We start from the raw sequence: 21,127 nt of genomic DNA, 5'->3' as shown, positions 1-21,127 counted from the left end.
TTCTATACATTTACAACTATAACAATCACCCAGAACATTCGCAGTAAGCCTGTGACTGTTGGCTAGATGGGGATGAGTGTCTTTCAAACTTCATCATGATTTTTGCTAAGATCTTCCCTGTAATTGGTGGCTTGGCTTCCCTCAAACATGTGCCAGTTGTCTAGAATCTCCTCCTTGGTTAGCATCTCATCCTCGTTTTTGTCTGACTCATACACCAGATGCTGGGCCTCAGCCTGCACATGGCCATAGTCCTGAGGGAGGATCCAGTTGCAAATCTCATCTTTGTCCAGCTTCCCATCCTTGTTCAGATCTCAGAAATCATTGAACTGCTCCCATTCAGACAAAACCCAGTCTGGCTCAGGGCCATGGTCCTTGTAGGAAAACATGTCCATAATGTATGTGTGTCCATCATGGTCCACAAAACCATCCCCGTTGTTATTGATATCCTCCAGGGTTTCCAGAACTACAATCTCATATGTTCAAACTCCTCCAGGTGCAGAAAGGCAGTGAACTCCTCTCGAGTAGCTGTCAGGTCGCCATCGAGGTCTGAAGCCTTAAACCTCCATTAATCTCATGGCAGCAACATTTAAAGGTATGATGATCAGAGCTATCTTGGAATTCAGCATGGTTTCCCAGGTACTAGCCATAGATGGCCGCTCGAATTCTTCCCAGGAGATCTTTTTGTCTATGTTCCAAACATAATCCTTCCTGACTTTAGCCACATTATTGTAGATGTATCTTTTCTTTACCCATTTCATCTAAACTTTCAGCTCCTCCGTAATAATAAGGCCATCTCCATCTCTGTCAATTTGATCAACACTTTTCCCCAGCCTCTCCTTGCTCTCATCCAGTCTTAGCTGATCAAAGGTCTTGGAGTCCTCCATGCCCAGGAAGACCTCTTGATCGTACTGGAAGCCATAGTTGTTCTTGGGCTGCCACTCGCTCAGCTCCTAATCGGGCTGAACCAAGCCCATAGTGCCAGCACCAGTGCCAGCAGCAGTCTCAGGGCAAGTTCGAGGTGGACTCCTCATGTCAGAGTCTTGAGCAAAGGGATTCTACCTGGCAGTTGGGGCTCGGTGCACCGTAGGTGCTGTCCTCTCCCCAGTGAGGGCTTTTGTTACATTTCAAATATTATCCCCTTTCCTGGTTTCCCATACACAAAACTCCCTATCCCTCCACCTTCCCCTTATTCTACGAGGGTGTTCCCACACCCACCTACTGACTGACCCACCCACCCACCCTACCTGTCTCCCTGTCCTTATTTTCCCCTATACAGGGGCATCAAGCCTTGGCAAGACTAAGGACTTCTCCTTCCATTGTAGCAAGGCCATCCTCTGCTACATATGCCACTGGGGCCGTGGTTCTGTACTTGTATACTCTTTGGATGGTGGGTTAGGTCTTGGGAGCTCTGGGTTGTTGGTATTGCGGTTCTTATGGGGTTGCAAAGCCCTTCAACTACCTCAATCCTTTCTCTTACTCCTCTGTTGGGGACCCTGTTCTCAGCTAAATGGTTGGCTGCAAGCATCTGCCTCTGTATCTGTCATGCTTTTTGAGCAGATCACCATAGAACAATGAAGATGTATTGTATTGGAGTGATGTTGTATAGACAAATAGATGATTTATTACTTCTTTTTTTTTTATTAACTTGAGAATTTCTTATTTACATTTCGAGTGTTATTCCCTTTCCCGGTTTCCGGGCCAACATCCCCCTAATCTCTCCCCTTCCCCTTCATTATGGGTGTTCCCCTTCCCATCCACCCCCCATTGCCGCCCTCCCCCCAACAATCACGTTCACTGGAGGTTCAGTCTTAGCAGAACCAAGGGCTTCCCCTTCCACTGGTGATCTTACTAGGATATTCATTGCTACCTATGAAGTAAGAGTCCAAGGTCAGTCCATATATAGGCTTTAGGTAGTGGCTTAGTCTCTGGAAGCTCTGGTTTCTTGGCATTGTTGTTCATATAGGGTCTCAAGCCCTTCAAGCTCTTCCAGTTCTTTCTCTGATTCCTTCAACGGGGGTCCTGTTCTCAGTTCAGTGGTTTGCTGCGGGCATTTGCCTCTGTATTTGCTGTATTCTGGCTGTGTCTCTCAGGAGAGATCTACATCCGGCTCCTGTCGGCCTGTACTTCTTTGCTTCATCCATCTTGTCTAAGTGGGTGGCTGTATATGTATGGGCCGCATGTGGGGCAGGCTCTGAATGGGTGTTCCTTCAGTCTCTGTTTTAATCTTTGCCTCTCTATTCCCTGCCAAGTGTATTCTTGTTCCCCTTTTCAAGAAGGAGTGAAGCATTCACATTTTGATCATCCATCTTGAGTTTCCTGTGTTCTATGCATCTAGGGTAATTCAAGCATTTGGGCTAATAGCCATTTATCAATGAGTGCATACCATATGTGTTTTTCTGTGATTGGGTTACCTCACTCAGGATGATATTTTCCAGTTCCACCATTTGCCGATGAATTTCGTAAAGGCATTGTTTTTCATAGCTGAGTAATATTCCATTGTGTAGATGTACCACATTTTCTGTATCCATTCCTCTGTTGAAGGGCATCTGGCTTCTTTCCAGCTTCTGGCTATCATAAATAAGGCTGCTATGAACATAGTGGAGCATGTGTCTTTTTTATATGTTGGGGCATCTTTTGGATATATCCACAAGAGATGTATAGATTGATCCTCAGGTAGTTCAATGTCCAATTTTCTGAGGAACCTCCAGACTGATTTCCAGAATGGTTGTACCAGTCTGCAAACCCGCCAACAATGGAGGAGTGTTCCTCTTTCTCCACATCCTCACCAGCATTTGCTATCACCTGAGTTTTTGATCTTAGTGATTCTGACTGGTGTGAGGTGAAATCTCAGGGTTGTTTTGATTTGCATTTCCCTTATGACTAAAGATGTTGAACATTTCTTTAGGTGTTTCTCAGCCATTCGGCATTCCTCAGCTGTGAATTCTTTGTTTAGCTCTGAACCCCATTTTTTAATAGGGTTGTTTGTCTCCCTGAGGTCTAACTTCTTGAGTTCTTTTTATATTTTGGATATGAGGCCTCTATCTGTTGTAGGATTGGTAAAGATCTTTTCCCAATCTGTTGGTTGCCATTTTGTCCTAACCACAGTGTCCTTTGCCTTACAGAAGCTTTGCAGCTTTATGAGATCCCATTAATCGATTCTTGATCTTAGAGCATAAGCCATTGGTGTTTTGTTCAGGAAATTTTGTCCAGTACCCATGTGTTTGAGATGCTGTCCTAGTTTTTATTTTATTAGTATGAATGTATCTGGTTTGATGTGGAGTTCCTTGATCAACTTGGACTTAAGCTTTGTACAGGGTGATAAGCATGGATCGATCTGCATTCTTCTACATGTTGACCTCCAGTTGAACGAGCACCATTTGCTGAAAATGCTATCTTTTTTCCATTGGATGGTTTTGGCTCCTTTGTCAAAAATAAAGTGCCCATAGGTGTGTGGGTTCATTTCTGGGTCTTCAATTCTGTTCCATTGGTCTATCTGTCTGTCTCTGTACCAATACCATGAAGTTTTAATCACTATTGCTCTGTAATACTGCTTGAGTTCAGAGATAGTGATTCCCCCTGAAGTCCTTTTATTGTTGAGGATAGTTTTAGCTATCCTGGGTTTTTTGTTATTTCAGATGAATTTACAAATTGTTCTGTCTAACTCTTTGAAGAATTGGATTGGTATTTTGATGGGGATTGCATTGAATCTGTAGACTGCTTTTGGTAAAATGGCCATTTTTATTAATCCTGCCAATCCATGAGCATGGGAGATCTTTCCATCTTCTGAGGTCTTCTTCAATTTCTTTCTTCAGAGTCTTGAAGTTGTTATTGTACATATCTTTTACTTGCTTGGTTAAAGTCACACTGAGGTACTTTATATTATTTGGGTCTATTATGAAGGGTGTTGTTTCCCTAATTTCTATCTTGGCTTGTTTCTCTTTTGGGTAAAGGAAGGCTACTGATTTGTTTGAGTTAATTTTATATGCAGCCACTTTGCTGAAGTTGTTTATCAGCATTAGTAGTTCTCTGGTGGAACTTTTGGGATCACTTAAATATACTATCATATCATCTGCAAATAGTCATATTTGACTTCTTTTCCAATCTGTATCTCCTTGATCTCCTTTTGTTGTCTGATTGCTCTGGCTAGAACTTCAAGAACTCTATTGAATAAGTAGGGAGAGAGTGGGCAGCCTTGTCTAGTCCCTGATTTTAGTGGGATTACTTCAAGTTTCTCTCCATTTAGTTTAATGTTAGCAACTGTTTTGCTGTATATGGCTTTTACTATGTTTAGTTATGGGCCTTGAATTCCTATTCTTTCCAGGACTTTTATCATGAAGGGGTGTTGAATTTTGTCAAATGCTTTCTCAGCATCTAATGAAATGATCATGTGGTTTTGTTCTTTCAGTTTGTTTATATAATGGATCACGTTGATAGTTTTCCATGTATTAAACCATCCCTGCATGCCTGCGATTAAGCCTACTTGATCATGGTGGATGATTGTTTTGATGTGCTCTTGGATTCAGTTTGTCAGAATTTTATTGAATATTTTTGCGTTGATATTCATAAGGGAATTTGGTCTGAAGTTCTCTTTCTTTGTTTGGTCTTTGTGTGGTTTAGGTATAAGAGTAATTGTGGCTTCATAGAAGGAATTTGGTAGTGCTCCATCTGTTTCAATTTTGTGGAATAGTTTGGATAGTATTGGTATGAGGTCTTCTATGAAGGTCTGATAGAATTCTGCACTAAACCCGTCTGGACCTGGGCTCTTTTTGGTTGGGAGACCTTTAATGACTGCTTCTATTTCCTTAGGAGTTATGGGGTTGTGTAACTGGTTTATCTGTTCCTGATTTAACTTCGGTACCTGGTATCTGTCTAGGAAATTGTCCATTTCCTGCAGATTTTCAAGTATTGTTGAATATAGGCTTTTATAGTAAGATCTGATAATTTTTTGAATTTCTTCTGATTCAGTAGTTATGTCTCCCTTTTCATTTCTGATTTTGTTAATTTGGACACACTCTCTGTGTCCTCTGGTTAGTCTGGCTAAGGGTTTATCCATCCTGTTGATTTTCTCAAAGAACCAACTTTTGGTTCTGTTGATTCTTTCTATGGTCCTTTTTGTTTCTACTTGGTTGATTTCAGCTCTGAGTTTGATTATTTCCTGCCTTCTACTCCTCCTGGGTTTATTTGCTTCTTTTTGTTCTAGAGCTTTTAGGTGTGCTGCCAAGCTGGTGACATATGCTCTCTCCAGTGTCTTTCTGCAGGCTCTCAGAGCTATGAGTTTTCCTGTTAGCACAGCTTTCATTGTGTCCCATAAGTTTGGGTATGTTGTACCTTCATTTTCATTAAATTCTATGAAGTCTTTAATTTCTTTCTTTATTTCTTCCTTGACCAGGTTATCATTGAGTAGAGCGTTGTTCAACTTCCATGTATATGTGGACGTTCTTCCCTATTGTTGTTGAAGAAGCCCGCGGTGGTCTGATAGGATTCATGAGATTATTTCTATCTTTCTGTAACTGCTGAGGACTGTTTTATGACCAATTATATGGTCAATTTTGAGAAAGTACCATGAGGTGGTGAGAAGAAGGTATATCCTTTTGTTTTAGGATAGAATGTTCTATAAATATCTGTTAAGTCCATTAGGTTCATGACTTCTTTTAGTCTGTCTATATCTCTGTTTAATTTCTGTTTCCATGATCTGTCCATTGATGAGAGTGGGGTATTGAAAACTCCTACTATTATTGTGTGAAGTGCAATGTGTGCTTTGAGCTTTAGTAAGGTTTCTTTTATGTATGTAGGGGCCCTTGTATTTGGGGTATAGATATTTAGGATTGAGAGTTCATCTTGGTGGATTTTTCCTTTGATGAATATGAAGTGTCCTTCCTTACCTATTTTGATGAATTTTAGTTGAAAATTGATTTTATTTGATATTAGAATGGCTACTCCAGCTTGTTTCTTCTGACCAATTGCTTGGAAAGTTGTTTTCCAGCCTTTCACTCTGAGGTAGTGTCTGTTTTTGTCTCTAAGGTGTGTTTCCTGTAGGCAGCAGAATGCAGGGTCCTCGTTGCATATCCAGTTTGTTAATCTATGTCTTTTTATTGGGGAGTTGAGACCACTGATGTTGAGATATTAAGGAATAGTGATTATTGCTTCCTGTTATATTCATATTTGGATGTGAGGTTAAATTTGTGTGCTTTTCTTCTCCTTGTTTTGTTGCCAAGATGATTAGTTTCTTGCTTTTCCTAGGGTGTAGCTTGCCTCCTTATGTTGGGCTTTAACATTTATTATCCTTTGTAGCACTGGATTTGTAGAAAGATATTGTGTAAATTTGGTTTTGTCATGGAATATCTTAGTTTCTCCATCTATGTTAATTGAGAGTTTTGCAGGATACAGTAACCTGGGCTGGCATTTGTGTTCTCTTAGGGTCTGTATGACATCTGTCCAGGATCTTCTGGCTTTCATAGTGTCTGGCGAAAAGTCTGGTGTGATTCTGATAGGTCTGCCTTCATATGTTACTTGAACTTTTTCCCTTACTGCTTTTAATATTCTTTCTTTATTTTGTGTATTTGGTGTTTTGACGATTATGTGACAGGAGGAGTTTCTTTTCTGGTCCAATCTATTTGGAGTACTGTAGGCTTCTTGTATGCTTATGGGTATCTCTTTCTTTAGGTTAGGGAAGTTTTCTTCTATGATTTTGTTGAAGATATTTACTGGTCCTTTGAACTGGGAGTCTTCACTCTGTTCTATACCTATTATCCTTAGGTTTGATCTTCTCACTGAGTCCTGGATTTCCTGTATGTTTTGGACCAGTAGCTTTTTCCGCTTTACATTATCTTTGACAGTTGAGTCAATGATTTCTATGGAATCTTCTGCTCCTGAGATTCTCTCTTCTATCTCTTGTATTCTGTTGGTGAATCTTGTATCTACGGCTCCTTGTCTCTTCTTTTGGTTTTCTATATCCAGTGTTGTTTCCATGTGTCCTTTCTTGATTGCTTCTATTTCCATTTTTAATTCCTTCAACTGTTTGATTGTGTTTCCTGGAATTCTTTCAGGGATTTTTGTGATTCCTCTCTGTAGGCTTCTACTTGTTTATTTATGTTTTCCTGTGTTTCTCTAAGGGAGTTCTTCATGTCTTTCTTGAAGTCCTCCAGCATCATGATCAAACATGAATTTGAAACTAGATCTTGCTTTTCTGGTGTGTTTGAATATTCCGTGTTTGCTTTGGTGGGAGAATTGGGCTCCGATGATGCCATGTAGTCTTGGTTTCTGTTGCTTGGGTTCCTGTGCTTGCCTCTCGCCATCAGATTATCTCTAGTATTACTTTGTTCTGCTATTTCTGATAGTGGCTAGACTGCCCTATAAGCCTGTGTGTCAGGAGTGCTGTAGACCTGTTTTCCTGTTTTCTTTCAGCCAGTTATGGGAACAGAGTGTTCTGCTTTCGGGCGTGTAGTTTTTCCTATCTACAGATCTTCAGATGTTCCTGTGGGCCTGTGTCTTGAGTTCACCAGGCAGGTCGCTTGGAGCAGGAAGGTTGGTCTTACCTGTGGTCCAGAGGCTCAAGTTTGCTTGTAGGGTGTTGCTTATGAGCTCTCCATGAGGGCAGCAACCAGGAGGACCTGCGCTGCCCTTTCTGGGAGCTTCCGTGCACCAGGGTTCTAGATGGCATTTGGTGTTTTCCTCTGTAATCAGTAATGTGGGCAGGGTGTAGTCTCTTCTGGTTTCCCAGGCGTGTCTGCCTCTCTGAAGGTTTAGCTCTCCCTCCCACGGGATTTGGGTGCAGAGAACTGTTTATCAGGTCGGTCCCTTCAGGTGCTGGCAGTGTCTTGATTTATTACTTCTTATTGATGATTGTAAAAGAATTCCTAAAATTAGATTAGTATTTTTAAGCTCTTTTACAATAGGACTGCTATTATGTTCTCTCTGATAATCAAAATTGCATTGAGAACTCTGCCATGCTTAAAGTGTTATGAGTTAATTGCTTCTGCAATACCAAGCAGGAATCTACAAATTAGAGCCCATTCTAAGAGCGTATAAACCAATTAACCACAGTTCATAAAAAGGGAATGAGTGATTTACTATAGGTGGAAGGACTGAACATAAAAAATTGACTGGATTTGCCTATAGGAAATTCCACTAATTCCTTTGTCACAAAAATTACAGCTTTTAACTCTCTCCATGAACCTGTAGAGCCTTTGACAGATGATGACAAGTTATCCTGATAATTACTCTTATCGGATATGCATATAAACATTCCCTGTTATCAACTTATTATTCAACTTATGATTTGAATTCCTGTGCAAGCTTGAGGTGAACTTTTTTACCATGTGATACTGGGTTCAGAAAGATATACAAATGCTGAGGACAAAGAGAGAGAAAGCTTTTTAGACAGAACTGAACAGAACAGAACTCAAGAAGAACTTAGAAGTAAAGGCAGAGTGTTGAAAGTAAGGCCTTGAGAGTAAGGAAATTATTGTGACATAAGAGCAAGAGGAAAGGAGATAAGAGGAAGAGAGCAAAGAGAACATTTTAAGCGAACTTTTTGGAGGCAAACTTTTGTAGAAACTTTTTGGAGACCTGAATAACTTATAAATAAAGGTTAAAATCACTTCTCAAGGTGTCCCTTTTCCTGAGCCTTTAACAAGCAACAGGGAGTTAGAGCTGCTCAGTTCCTGCAGACAGAGAATAAAGGCTACTTTCTTCTGTCCCCTGCTGAGGTGTTAAAGCCAGTGACTATAGTGTCTAGCCTCAAGGAAACTCAGGCAGCTCAGCTACAGTAGTAAAGAGACTTAGGCCTGAGATGGGTGTGATGGTTTGTATATGCTTGGCCAAGGGACTGTCAGCATTAGAAGGTGTGACCCTGTTGGAATAGGTTTGTCACTGTGTGCTTGGGTTATAAGATTCTCATTCTAGCTGCCCGGAAGCCAGTATTCTGCTAGCAGCCTTCAGATGAAGATGTGCAACTCTCAGCTTCTCCTGTACCATGCCTGCCTGTGTATCACCATGTTCCCTCCTTGATGATAATAGACTGACCCTCTGAACCTGCAAGCCAGTCCCAATTAAATGTTGTCCTTAAAAGAGTTGCCTTGGGATCAGTCCCTGTAGCCATTGCCCCCATCACTCCTCAGCCAGCAGCTAGGAGTCACCTCAGGTCTGGGTCTGCGGAGGACTCTAAGAGGCTGCTGACAGTGCAGTTGGATGCAGAGGGCCAGGTGCTCCTCAGGATATGGTATTGGCTTCTCCATGGGTCCAGCCAGCAGTGTCCCTGTGCTGGGAGTGTTTCTACCACTCCGAGGAGACAACATTCAGAGCTCTTGGACACGGTGACCTTGTGAGAGCTGGCGATAATTTAATTCCATCTCTAGGTTTTCTAGGCACATTGAGAACCGTGATCAGCTTTACTAAGAAAGAGTTTGACTACTGTATCCTCGATGAAGGCTAAGGACATTCTGGACCAAAAGATCAATAATAAAGTTTCTGCCTTTGACAATAGGCTGCTTTCTCTGTTGGGGACCTTGGAGACATTGTAAAGAAGCATCTGGATATTGCCTCTGTATCCTCTGGAAACAGGAATACAAGAGTAGTCAGTGTTAGGAAGCTGCTGGCTTCTGCCTATGTCCAGAACTGATCTGAATCAGTCCCACAGCTCCCTGCACCCAAATCCTGTGGGGTAGAGAGCTGGACCCTCAGAAGTGCAGTCAATCCTGAGAGTCAGAGGACACAACTATTTTCTGCCCATATTCCTGACACAAGAGGAAATTGCCTAGTGCCATCTGTGCCCTCTGGGTGAAGGGACCTGGGAGCAGTCAGGGGCGGGACACTTCCAGTGCCTGGGCCCAGAGCTGAAATCCAGTCACCAGGTGTGACGACAGAGTTGAGAGCAGAGGTGTGACCTCCTGTTCTGTGCCAGGAGGATTCAGGTCACACCAACTCAGGAGCACCCTATGTTCACGTATCCGGCTGAAAGAAAGCAAGTTTACAGGAGTGCTGACACAGGCCTACAGGAGGGTCAAGCCACTGTCAGAGACAGCCAGACAGGACAACCCCAGAGCCAACCTGATGGAGAGAGGCTAGTACAGGAACCTAAGCAACAGCAACCAAGACCACTTGGCACCATCAGAGCCCAGTTCTCTGAGCAAAGAAAATACTGGATCTCCAAATTCCCCGGAAAAGCAAGATTTGGATTTAAAAATCACATTTTATGATGACAGAAGACTTAAGCAACTGTAGCCTCACTGATCTCTCCGGAGGGGGAAAGTGAATAGGTTCTGTGGGCCAACTGAAGTTGAATGTGGACATGAATGAGAATGAACTGGGACGGGGAGGAAAGACGGCATTGAGGGGGAGAAGGCAGAAAGAGACTGCTGGAGTCGAGCATTCGAGGAGCAGTATGGAAACCTAATGCAGTGGAAAGTTCCTAAAATATCCAAAGGTGATCCTAATGAAGTGTTCAAGTAATGGGGGAGACAAATCCCCAAGTGGCCCAAATGATCCTATTAGAGCTGGGATTGGGTTTCATCCAATTGATTGTTGGCCAAAGGGGTCCTATGGAAATCCCCAACAACCCAGGCTGTTTCTATGGAAATCCCCAAACAACCCAGGCTGTCTCCAAGACAGCAGGTTATTCTGCACATCAAGTCCTGATTGCTGAAAATGACGTGTGTACAACATGATAAATATGGAGACAGTACAGGAAGATACTCTTCTGGCTACCAAAAGGGAAACATAAACACCAACCCAGCCACAAACCTGATCTACGATTCTGTTCTGTGTGCAGAATATGCTAGGACAATGGTAGAATAAAGCCTGTGAGAGCAGCCAAGCAATACTTATTTGATCCACTGACCCACTCCATGAAGCAGAGTCCATACCCAGCAGTGCCTTGGTAACCAAGAACCAGGCCAGATATCCCAGGGACTTGGGATGAAAGCAAATAGTTCTGATCTGAAAAAACAAAACCAACCAACCAAATAAAAAGCCAATGAAATGACTCCTGATGACATCCTGCTATTCTTACAGGTGAGTGCCTTATTCAGTCATCATCAGAGAAGCAGCCTCCTGTGGTGGATGGAAGTGATGCAGTGAGCCACAGCCAGACATTGTGTAGAGGGAGAAACCTGACGCACACATCTCTAAATGGGACATCCCCACCAAACCCCTCCCCTCGGAGCTCATATGAGTTCACAGACACTGAAACAGCAGACACGGGCTATAGCAGGTCTGCACCAGGTCTGCTGCATATGTTACAGCTTTCGGTTCAGCCTTTTACTGAAGCTGAGTGTGTGAACTCATGGGTCTCTGATTCTTGTGCCTTCTCTTGGGCTCTTTTTCTTCTTTTGTTTTGCTGTGTCCAAATTTGATGTGATAGCTCTTGTTTTTATTTTACCGTATGTTTTTTGGTCACTTTTGTTGTTTAAGAAAAAGAGAGAAAAAGAAGAAGAGCCTGTGTCTTTAATGGGGTCATTGAGCTTAATTTTGTCCTAGCTCTGCTTAGTGTGAAGTTTCTCATACATGAAAGTAAACAAAGCTCTTTTTTAAATATCTTGTTGAGGCATAATTTTTAGGTTATTCTAAAGTTTTTATTTACAAATATATGCAATTTTAACTGATACAACAATCATAAAATATGAGAGTTTTTGATAGAAATATATAAGCAGAATATTGCCAGTATGCTATTTCTTTTTTTTAAATTGTCAAAATAATACATTTAATAAAAGAAAAGAAAGTTGGTTTAAACATGGGTTCCCAAAGCCAACTAAATGACCAGGAAGTTTAAAAACACATAGAAAGGGCATGACAAGACAATTTCTCCCCTCTGATCCCAAATGATTCTCATCATGAAGCAGAAAGGAAACTACAGAGTCTTAAAATATTCAAAATGGAATACACCTGAATCCAGACGTTAATATGTCAGGACATATAGGAGCAAACATAACAACCAATTTGGGCACGTACCCTGTTGTCACCCCAATCCCAATCCAGAGCCACTCTGGAAAGCAAATAAATCCAGCAGATAAAGCAAGCAAGCTTGCCTAAGCCAGGCCTCTAAGACACTACCTGCAAGAAGTCCAAAAAGACCTGTGCCTTTCCCCAAGGGCGAGCAAGTTTCATTATCCAGTACTGTTGCTACTGAAAACGTAAAACGGCAAGGGACCTCACATACAGTTGGCAGTGAAGACACTGCCCATTATTAGCTATCCAAACGGAAGCTCACCTACCCGGAGACTGCAATGTCCTGTCTTTTTCTTATCATCCCCTTATTTCTCTACTAAGACAAAGGTGCACAGCTCTGCTTCCTGGTGTTGACCTATCTTGGAATGAATGCATCACAAGGCCAGGAAGCCATACTCAAACGGCTTCCCTTTAACAAAAACTTGGCATGTGTGTTCTTGTCTGGTGTTCTTAAATAAAGAAATGGTTAATCTAACTCCAGAGTTCCAAAACTCACACTCATGGGTGAAAGCTACAGAAATGCTATAAAGCATAGCACTGTCGGCTCTACTCCTAATTTAAAACCTGTAAACACCCTGCTTCATTAAATAAAACCAAGCCAATTTGGTGGAATATGCCTAATTCCGGAACCTGAAGGGCTGAGGCAAGAAGATTCCAAGTTTGCAGACAGTCTAGGCTAGTTACCAAAACCCAACTCGCGCACGCTCAGCCGTTTTCTCTCTGACACACAGGCACTCACACACCATCTCCCCCCCCCAACCCCCTGCACCCCCACAGCCCCTCAAGCACGTGCATGCGCACACAGAGGAAAACTCAGTACCAATTTCTTCCAGGAATTCAGACATTCTCTAATACATGAATACCAATCACAAACAAAAATGCCTGCTGTCCTGCTAGTCAAAAACTACTGGCGGTCACATAAAACCAATCCAGTGAAGAAAATAACATAAATTACATCGTGAACACTCCATAGCAGAGGTATGGAAACTTAACACAGACAGCCTTCAAGTTGCACATTTTAATTTACAATGTTTACCAGTAAAAAGGATTAGTTACAAAAAGGAAAGCTGTCTGTACAAAATAAGGGTTTTTTTTTTCACATTCATAAAGAGAACCCACTGTAAATTCTTACCTTGTGAAGTCAACACTCAAACAGCTCACTTTGGTGAAACTATCTTGGAAGGACTAGTAATCCAGGCAAGGTAATAAAATTATCAGCTTCCCAATCCTGTCCAGGAGGAAGAATCTTATGACCATTTTCCCTGTACAGAAAAGCTCTCTGTGCTTGCAGATCCTTAGAAAAGCCAGTGCTCTCAGGGGCCAGCCTGGTACCAGGACGAAGCACAATCTCCTGCTCACACAAATGGCAGTCCTTCCTGAACCTGACAGACACACCTTTATCACAGCCTCAGGTCAGCAGGAGAACCAGGTGGTTCAGGATCAGCCTCTCTCCACTCAATAGTTCATCATATAAATTAAATATGGAGAGGGTCACATGAGAAAGGGGGAGCTCTTTTTCAAACTCCCACTTCCTAAAATAATACACATCACAGTTTTAGTGAGCAGAGAAGGGTAAGTCACCCTGTTTGGGCACATTTCCTCAAGGGAAAAACCAAAGTATCAAAAGCCTTCAGAGCATACTGGCCCCGTCCCACTGCAGCCAGCAGCCTGATTCCAGAATAAAAGCATAAAGTAACTGTATAAAGCCCTGGAGCCTTCAGAACACTTTATTTAGTGATAAGCTGAGCTCTGCTAGCAAAAGCCCACCTCTAAAAAGTGAGCAGGTCTGATTCACAAAGTGTATACATGCATGACCCAAGGTAATGAAGACCTTCAAATGCAAATGATCCTAAAGCTATTGGAACCTCTAATTATGAGCGACCTGTTCAGATGTGCCTCCATTAGCCTTAAAAACTGACTGACACCCATCTGAAGAGGCACTTCACTTAGCATTATCATAAACACTTGACCAGAAAAGGCATGGTCCAAAAAACAATTAATTAAAAATTTAGAGTCTGAACCTCTCTCCTCCACCAACTGAGTGAACACACATCCGCAATGAGGACCAAATGGAATCAGTGCCTCCAGGGACGTGTGTCTGTCTGGCCATGTGATCAGGAACCTCCTAACACAGCACAGCACAGTACAGCTGCTCTGGGCACACAAGGACAGTTCACCCCATGAAGAAACACAAGGGACCACGTTTAAACTCATCCCCTGTGTCAGGAGCAACTCCACTATGGTTTTCATCGCTCAGCTCAGAGGGATAGGAGGGCGGAGCAACAAGTCCTAACCCTCTTTACTCCCAGTCCGGGTCCTCACTGACTCAGAGGTCCTTTGTGTATAAATACGTGAAAGGCAGCAATGGCGGCACTGCTGACAGGCTGATGAGGCCCCACAGCGGAGAAAGTTCTTCCTCTGCTGCTCCAGTCTTCTCCCTATCGTCACAGTCCTGCAGTGATGGCCAAGGACCATGTGTGAGCCAGCTCTTTGTGACCAAGCTTTTGCAAGTCAGTAAGTTTGTCAAAGGCAAAATCCTTCTGTGGACAATGCTAGCTGCAGCTCCGGGGACATGAGAGAGGAGAGGGCCCTCTGACAGGATTTGGCTCATCAGCCCCGCTTGCCCACTTCATTTATGCATATGGAAGGGGAGAGGAGAAGGCACCACAACATGAGTCAGTTCTGAACTCTGCACAGCTGACATTTGTTCTTCACAGCAGAAAGGACTTCAATGAGAATCATGAACTTGAGGAACTTGTATTTTCCTTTGGGATTTAAAAATGTGTCTTGTACCAAAGGACTACATTCAGCGTGGGTCAGGTCCATCAGCGGCAGCAAGAGCTCGGCCATTAAGCGTGTCCAGCACTGGGAGGAGACTGTCATCTGCTTAGCATGGCTGGTGAGCAGGCCAGGGCCGCTCCTCACCGCTCTCCAAGTCGGAAGCCCTGGCCCCAGTTGTGTCTCCTGCCTCCGCCATTCTGATCAGCAGCTCGCCTCATGCTTGCAGGGCGCACACCAAACCCCGACACCCCTCCTCTCCTGCTGGGTACCCAGTGGTACAAAAACTGAGGTGTGGACAGGAAATACCTTCCTCTCAAATCCATTGGGTATCTGAACATCAGGAAGAAATGAAGATGTCCGACAAGGTTTCCAATGAGCTCATTGATGACCGAGCCTCCAATGATATAGTTGAATCCGAGGATAACCCAAGGTAAGTAACAGGCCTTAAATCGTGTTCCAAACCAAAATGATAGAATCAGGTCTCTGTTCAGTTGGGCCCAGATGTAAAGTACTGACATGATTTGAGGAATCATCAGCAACTGCATATCCATGGCTAAGCCAGTAATAGTAATGCAGATCCAGTTGAAGAGAAGCATGAATAAATAGTCTGCTGGCCTCCTGTCAAAAGCTCCTGCCTCAAGCCGTGTAGAATACTGATATAAGAAATTTAAATTGACCAAATAAAGAAATCCAGTTCTGGGCCCCACTGGGAAATAAAAGGCGGCAGTGAACGGCCTCCATATCTGGAAGCAATAGAGGAAGGCTTCGGGCCAGAGGAAGAATTAGGCCGGGCTGATAATAGCAAGCTTGCCCATCAAGGGGACCGTGACTGTGGCAGCAAACCAGTAGTGCCTGATGGTGAGGAAGCTCCTGAACCCGTCGCTGATGTCCGACATGGTCGCCTGTCAGGTGGACGGCTGAGCAGCCCTGCATGTCCTCCTGTGCCCACTTCGCGGCCGGCTGCCAGTGTGCTATTTCTTGTCACCTGTTACTGGATTCCTTCGCACTGAGTGGGATGAGTACAGATTGAATTTAGGGACTGGGACGTGCAAGCAAAGTGATCTCATGCTGGAGCCAGCCCTCTTTTAAAGGCAATAAAGAAGGTTTGTACAGCCTGAGTTTAATTAAGATAGAAGTAAGCAAGAGATCAGACTCCTCAGCAGAGGACAGATGCAAATCAAGAAGCCATCTTTCCTGAGGGAGGCTTTTTCCCCACTGGTGTGAAAGAGACTTGGGAAGAGACAGGAGTGCCCTGTAGGTCCTCCTGACTTGTTTGGATGTGGAAGGGCTGGTTGGTATACAGCCTGTGACATAAAACCCATGCCTAGGACACACCTGCCCTCAGAGTCCTTTGTAGAAAGAGCACGCACTTGTGAATCTCGGTGAGGAAGAAATCAAGAAGTGGACACCATTTCTGGCCATTTTAGGACATGCCTGTGAGAATAAATCCACCCAGGGCTCTCTTTTCCTCACTATCTACCTACCAAGAGGACTAATATTTATCACCGCTAAGTTGTCCTTTGAACTCACTCTACAGCCTATGCAGGCCTTGAACCTGGGATCCTCGTGTGTAGGGTTATGGGCTTATGGCACCAGGCTAGACTCGTTCAAAGCTTCTATTCAAGTGTGTCACTCATTCTATAAGTCTTCAACATTACTACACAGAGATGCAGGGGAAATAGTAGCTCAGACGTCAGCAGCCTGTTGACTTGACCACCCTTGGAACCTCACAAGCTGTTGCTTAGATGGCTCTCTGAACAGACTGAGGATCACTGTAGAACAGGCAGCCAGGAGAACCCTGAATACACAACAGTAAACACGGTTGCATAAGGAGTCCATGGGTTTCTACAAAAGAGAGTCTGAGATCCAGTCTCTACACCGGAGATTTAAAGCTAGGGCAACAGAGTCGGTGGAATGAGATAACTCTGATCAAGACAAGGGTTCCAGTGGACCATGTTCAAAAGCTCTCACATATTTCACTGAGGGGGCTGCCATGGCTTGGCCACCAGAAGCTGTATAAGACCCATGAGTTTGTGGAGCTTGATGGGTCTGTGGAAGATCATCTCCCCATGAGAGCATCACACATGTGTCCTATAATCATGGCCAGCATGGTCTGGTTTGTTTAGACCAGTGAAGTGTGTGTCATTCCTGAGCGATGAGAATACAGATATAGCATGTGCTTTCCTTGCTCTCCCTCGAGCAAGCAATGTCCTTGGTAGTGGCTGCTCAGTGTGTGGAAGTCAGCTCCACAAAGGCATAAAGCAAAGAAAGAAACGAGCATGGTTTCCTGTAACCCAATTCCACTTTGGGGTTGTTGTCTGGAACACAGTCTGGCTGCTGATCTTACTTGGAACTGGAAGAGATCGCAATATGACACTAACCTCAGAAGAGACTTTTGTGCTTTGGGTCCCTTACCTCACAAACTCAGTTCCACAGAAGGCTAAGGTTTAGCCAGGGGCTGATAGTATTTAGCAGGAAAAAAAGGCGACTCCTCAATTTCTTAAGTACCAAACATACACACGCACGCACACAGGCACGCATGCACGCATGCACGCACAAACCCAAATCCCATGGTTGCTATTCGTTTCATCGGATAATCTATCCCCAAGTAGCCTGATGTTCCCAAGAACATTCCGTGCTGCACCATCTCCACAGGTGTTTTCTGTAATCTTTTACCTTCTACTCCAAAGTTCTGCTCAGTTTGAGAAAGTTCTGTGGACCGCTGCTAAGAGACTTTCTTCTTCAATGTTTGAATCACCATTAAAACAGCAAGAAGCAGCAAGTGGAATTGAATTCAGTAATGTCATTTACTTAAACCAATTTATCCTAAACATTAGTTCAACATGGAGCCATAAAACTATTTCGGTATTTATTTCTTCTGTTGTGCTAAATACTTGGAATATGAGACATATTTATTCTTCCAGCATAGCTCACTCTGAAGTAGCCACATTGCAAGTACTGGGCAGCCACAGGGCTGGTGGCCATGGTGTTGCTAGTGAGCCCCAGAGTTTATGGTTCAGTAATGTGGTTCATTATACTACCACAAGTGTGAGATCTCCTTGAAAAGTTTGTTTTAATTTTTAAAGATTTCGTGTATAATTTACTGTAAAATGATTTTGCTTCAATTCCTACTGTATTATTTGCTTCTGTAGAAAGTTAGTTATTACTGTATTTCTTATTTGGAAAAGGAATGATGTTAGCCCCATGGCTCTGATTCTTGCTAGTATATTATCTTGAACACAAGAAGAACTGAGCCAGGGCTTGGAAATTTCTGTTTAAACTTGAGGAGAGAAGATGAGTTAGAAACCTGTAAGTCATGTGTGTTTGTTGAGCTCCCTTTCTAGAGATGAGGCTCTCTCCAATTTACCTCTCAAAACTCTGAGTTCTAAGACTCCTGTTAGGATGAGTTTTCCTTTGGGGGATTGGGCTGAATTTTATTATTGTTGATTTTTATATGTGTGTGGGGGTAGTGAGCACACAGGCACACATTTGTGTGTACATGCATGTGCCAGAGCACACAATGTAGATGTTAGAAGAATGTTGAAGAAGTCATTCTCACCTTCTGCCATACAGAATCTGGGAATGGAACTCAGGCTGTCAGGCCTGATGACAAGTGCCTTTACTTCCTGAGCCATCTCAGTAGCCCCACCAGTGAGATATGCTAAGAAGACGTGGCCTTTTGTGTTGTTGCCTGTCAAGTAATCTGCCAAGTATTTGGAGCCACTATTTCCAAGGCAGAGAATAGCTCTTCTCTGTCCCACACCCTGCCCCCATGGCTGGCCATCTAAACTCCCTGTGCTATTTTTGCCAACTTGATACAAACTAGAGTTGTCTGGAAGCAGGAACATCAGTTGAGGAAATGTTTCCATCTTCCTGGCCTGTAGGAATGTCTCGGTAGATTGTCTTGATTGTTGACTGGTGTGAGAGGCCCCTGTCCGCTCTGGGCAGTGAAGTACCTGGGCCTGTGGTTCTGGGAGGTATAAGGAAGGCAGCTGAATGTGACCCTGGAGAGAAGCCAGCAAGCAGCACTCCTCCACAGTCCCCACCTCTGCTCCTGCCTGAATGCCTGCTTGGCTTCCCTCAATGATCAGACCTGTGCGTCAAATAAATCCCTCCTCCCAGAGTTTACATGGTGTTTAACATAGCACTACAGAGCAAAGTAGGCCCGCCATCATGACTGAACAGCAACTAGCAGAAGATGTTCCCTAGTTGAGTTGCTCAGTGGACTCTAAGACACCCACGGCATGTGTGCTAATAAAGGGTTGCCTGAGTTTTAGAGATCCAAAGTCAAGGACTTGTTGGCCATGGCTGTCTGTGAAGAGGATTCTGAGAGATTCCCTCTTTGCCATTCATGTTGGAATGTCACTGTTTACCTCAAAGCAGGAATAAAGTCTAGAGCTCACCACCTGTGAGTGAGTGGTAGGGTCCTTCAGAGTCCAGAGCAATTATCTGAACACGAGAAGGGGAGGGGAGAGGGAATGTCTTGCTTTTATCCAGTGCTCAGTCAAGTCAGCCCTGGACAAATGTATATATAAAAAGCACTAAGTGAGATCAGCAGGTTGGGTATGTGTGTGTCTGGGTGTGTGCTCACGTGCATGTGTGAATTCTGGGAAGTTATTTTTGAGGTTGTTTTTTTTGTTATTTCATTTTAATGTAGCTATTTTGTGTGGGGGAGGGGAGCACATAGGCACAAGGAGGACAGAAGATAACTTGTTAGAATCAGCTCTGGTCTCCTACCGTGTGGATCTTAGGGAATTAAACTCAAGTTGTCATATGCCTGTGGCCAACACTGGCCTTCACCTACTAAATCATTTTAGGAGTCTTGTTTTTGAGATAAGTATTAAGTGAGAGGATTTCGAAGGTTCCTAAATATAATGAAAACCAAACAAACACTTAAAATAATTGATACAATTACTTAATTTGAATTCACTTGCATCTCTTTTCATACTTAAAGCCATAAATTATGGAGTCTCTCTGAGTTTATCTCCCACCTGGAAGCAGGGCCCCAACACCCGTAGCACAGTGAAGGACAGAGGCTGCCTGTTCTGCCTCTGTGAGAAGCAAGAGAGGGCTGTACTTCCTTGCTGTCTTCTCTGGCGTCTCCTAAAAGTGACTTATGAGGCTTTCTATATTGAAATGCACCATGTGCCACCATGATGTCTGAAGTACCTAACCCTACAGGGTAACCCTGTGATGGATGAAGAAACAGGCTCAGTTGAAGCAAAGTTTCTGGAAACCATCGGTTCTGAAGCAGGAGAACTTTTATTGTTAACCAGCATTATGTTTCCCTTTGCCGCCCTCTCTGACCATCAGATATCTCCAAGCACTTAGGGTCACTCAAGTATTTTGTCAGTCGCTCTCTTGTTCTGAGTCCGTGCCTTTGTTGATTGGGCTGGAGAATATGCTTCAGTGCCCAGATTCCAAGTGGAAAGAGCCAAGCTGCTGTAGCATGGGGACCTCTGGAAACAACTTTGAGCTCTGTGGTTGGGTGAGCCATGTGCTAAGCCTGGCTGCTTGGTTGAAGGTGAATAGAATTCTGCGAAGAGCAGTATTGGAATATTTCTGATGTTGTGTTGGAAGACCAGGTTTTCAAAAAAAAAAAATTTTACAAATAGAAGCAGGGATGTGGGGCACTGCCTCCGGAGTTGAGAGTACTTGCTGATTTTACAGAGGACCTGAGTTCAGTTCCTAGCACACAAATCAGACGGCTCAAAACCATTCCATTTCCAGAAGACCCAGTACCCTCTTCCGTCCTGTGTGGGTACCTGCATATATGTGATATATGCTCAAACAGGAGCACTTGAACCAGTGCACATGTATGCACAGGTGCACATGTTTGAGCATACGAACACGCACACACACACACACAGACACACAGGCACACATGTACACACACACAGATATGTACACACACATATACACAGAGAGCTTGAAAAAGAGTATAGCATGTGGTTTGTATACTTCATATGATTATTTTAAGGACCAAATTAAAGTGTTTGAAAATATATCAGCACTTCTCACAATAGACTCTCTTTTAAATAGATGTTATGGTGTTTTCTGCCCACCTCACTCTCTCCTGGGGAGAGCCACTCTCAAATTTCCTTCCTGGGAGTGGCATTTGTATAAAAGTCCCTAGCAACAGAGCCTGTGTTTTTCTCACACAGAATTTCATGAGTTAGCAAAGGTCTTCTGGTTTTAAGGAACAGAATAACCTCAGATTGTTTAAAATTTTATTTGTTTGCCTGTTTAGTTAATGAGTGCTCTGCTGCATGTACACGGGGATGCCAGAAGAGGGCACCAGATCCCCTCACAGACAGATGTTCCTGAGCCACCAAGTGCTTGCTGAGAGTTGAACTCAGGACCTCTGGAAGAGCAGCCAGTGCTCTCAACCATCTCTCCAGCC

General features: G+C 43.5%; 2 protein-coding genes and 2 pseudogenes across 2 annotated transcripts in view; all 4 read right to left on the bottom strand.

Annotated features, from left to right (window-relative positions):
* Positions 1-13,317, bottom strand: part of LOC148003286 (uncharacterized) — a 56,653-nt gene extending 43,336 nt beyond the window's left edge. Inside the window, exon 1 of the mRNA XM_087568264.1 lies at positions 13,076-13,317. The gene's annotated coding sequence lies outside the window, so the exon portion shown is untranslated. The remainder of the gene's footprint in view (positions 1-13,075) is intronic.
* Positions 84-14,793, bottom strand: LOC148003285 (reticulocalbin-1 pseudogene; annotated as a pseudogene).
* Positions 14,794-14,830: 37 nt separating this feature from the next.
* Positions 14,831-15,445, bottom strand: LOC148003284 (derlin-1 pseudogene; annotated as a pseudogene).
* A 4,524-nt stretch (positions 15,446-19,969) lies between these two features.
* LOC148003282 (uncharacterized) overlaps positions 19,970-21,127 on the bottom strand; it is a 36,770-nt gene continuing 35,612 nt past the window's right edge. Inside the window, exon 6 of the transcript XR_015629305.1 lies at positions 19,970-20,260. The gene's annotated coding sequence lies outside the window, so the exon portion shown is untranslated. The remainder of the gene's footprint in view (positions 20,261-21,127) is intronic.

The sequence above is a fragment of the Rattus norvegicus genome, chromosome 9 (assembly GCF_021556685.1).
Source record: "Rattus norvegicus strain SHRSP/BbbUtx chromosome 9, alternate assembly SHRSP_T2T, whole genome shotgun sequence".
Lineage (NCBI taxonomy): Eukaryota > Metazoa > Chordata > Mammalia > Rodentia > Muridae > Rattus > Rattus norvegicus.
This window is presented reverse-complemented; position numbering and strand designations above follow the sequence as displayed.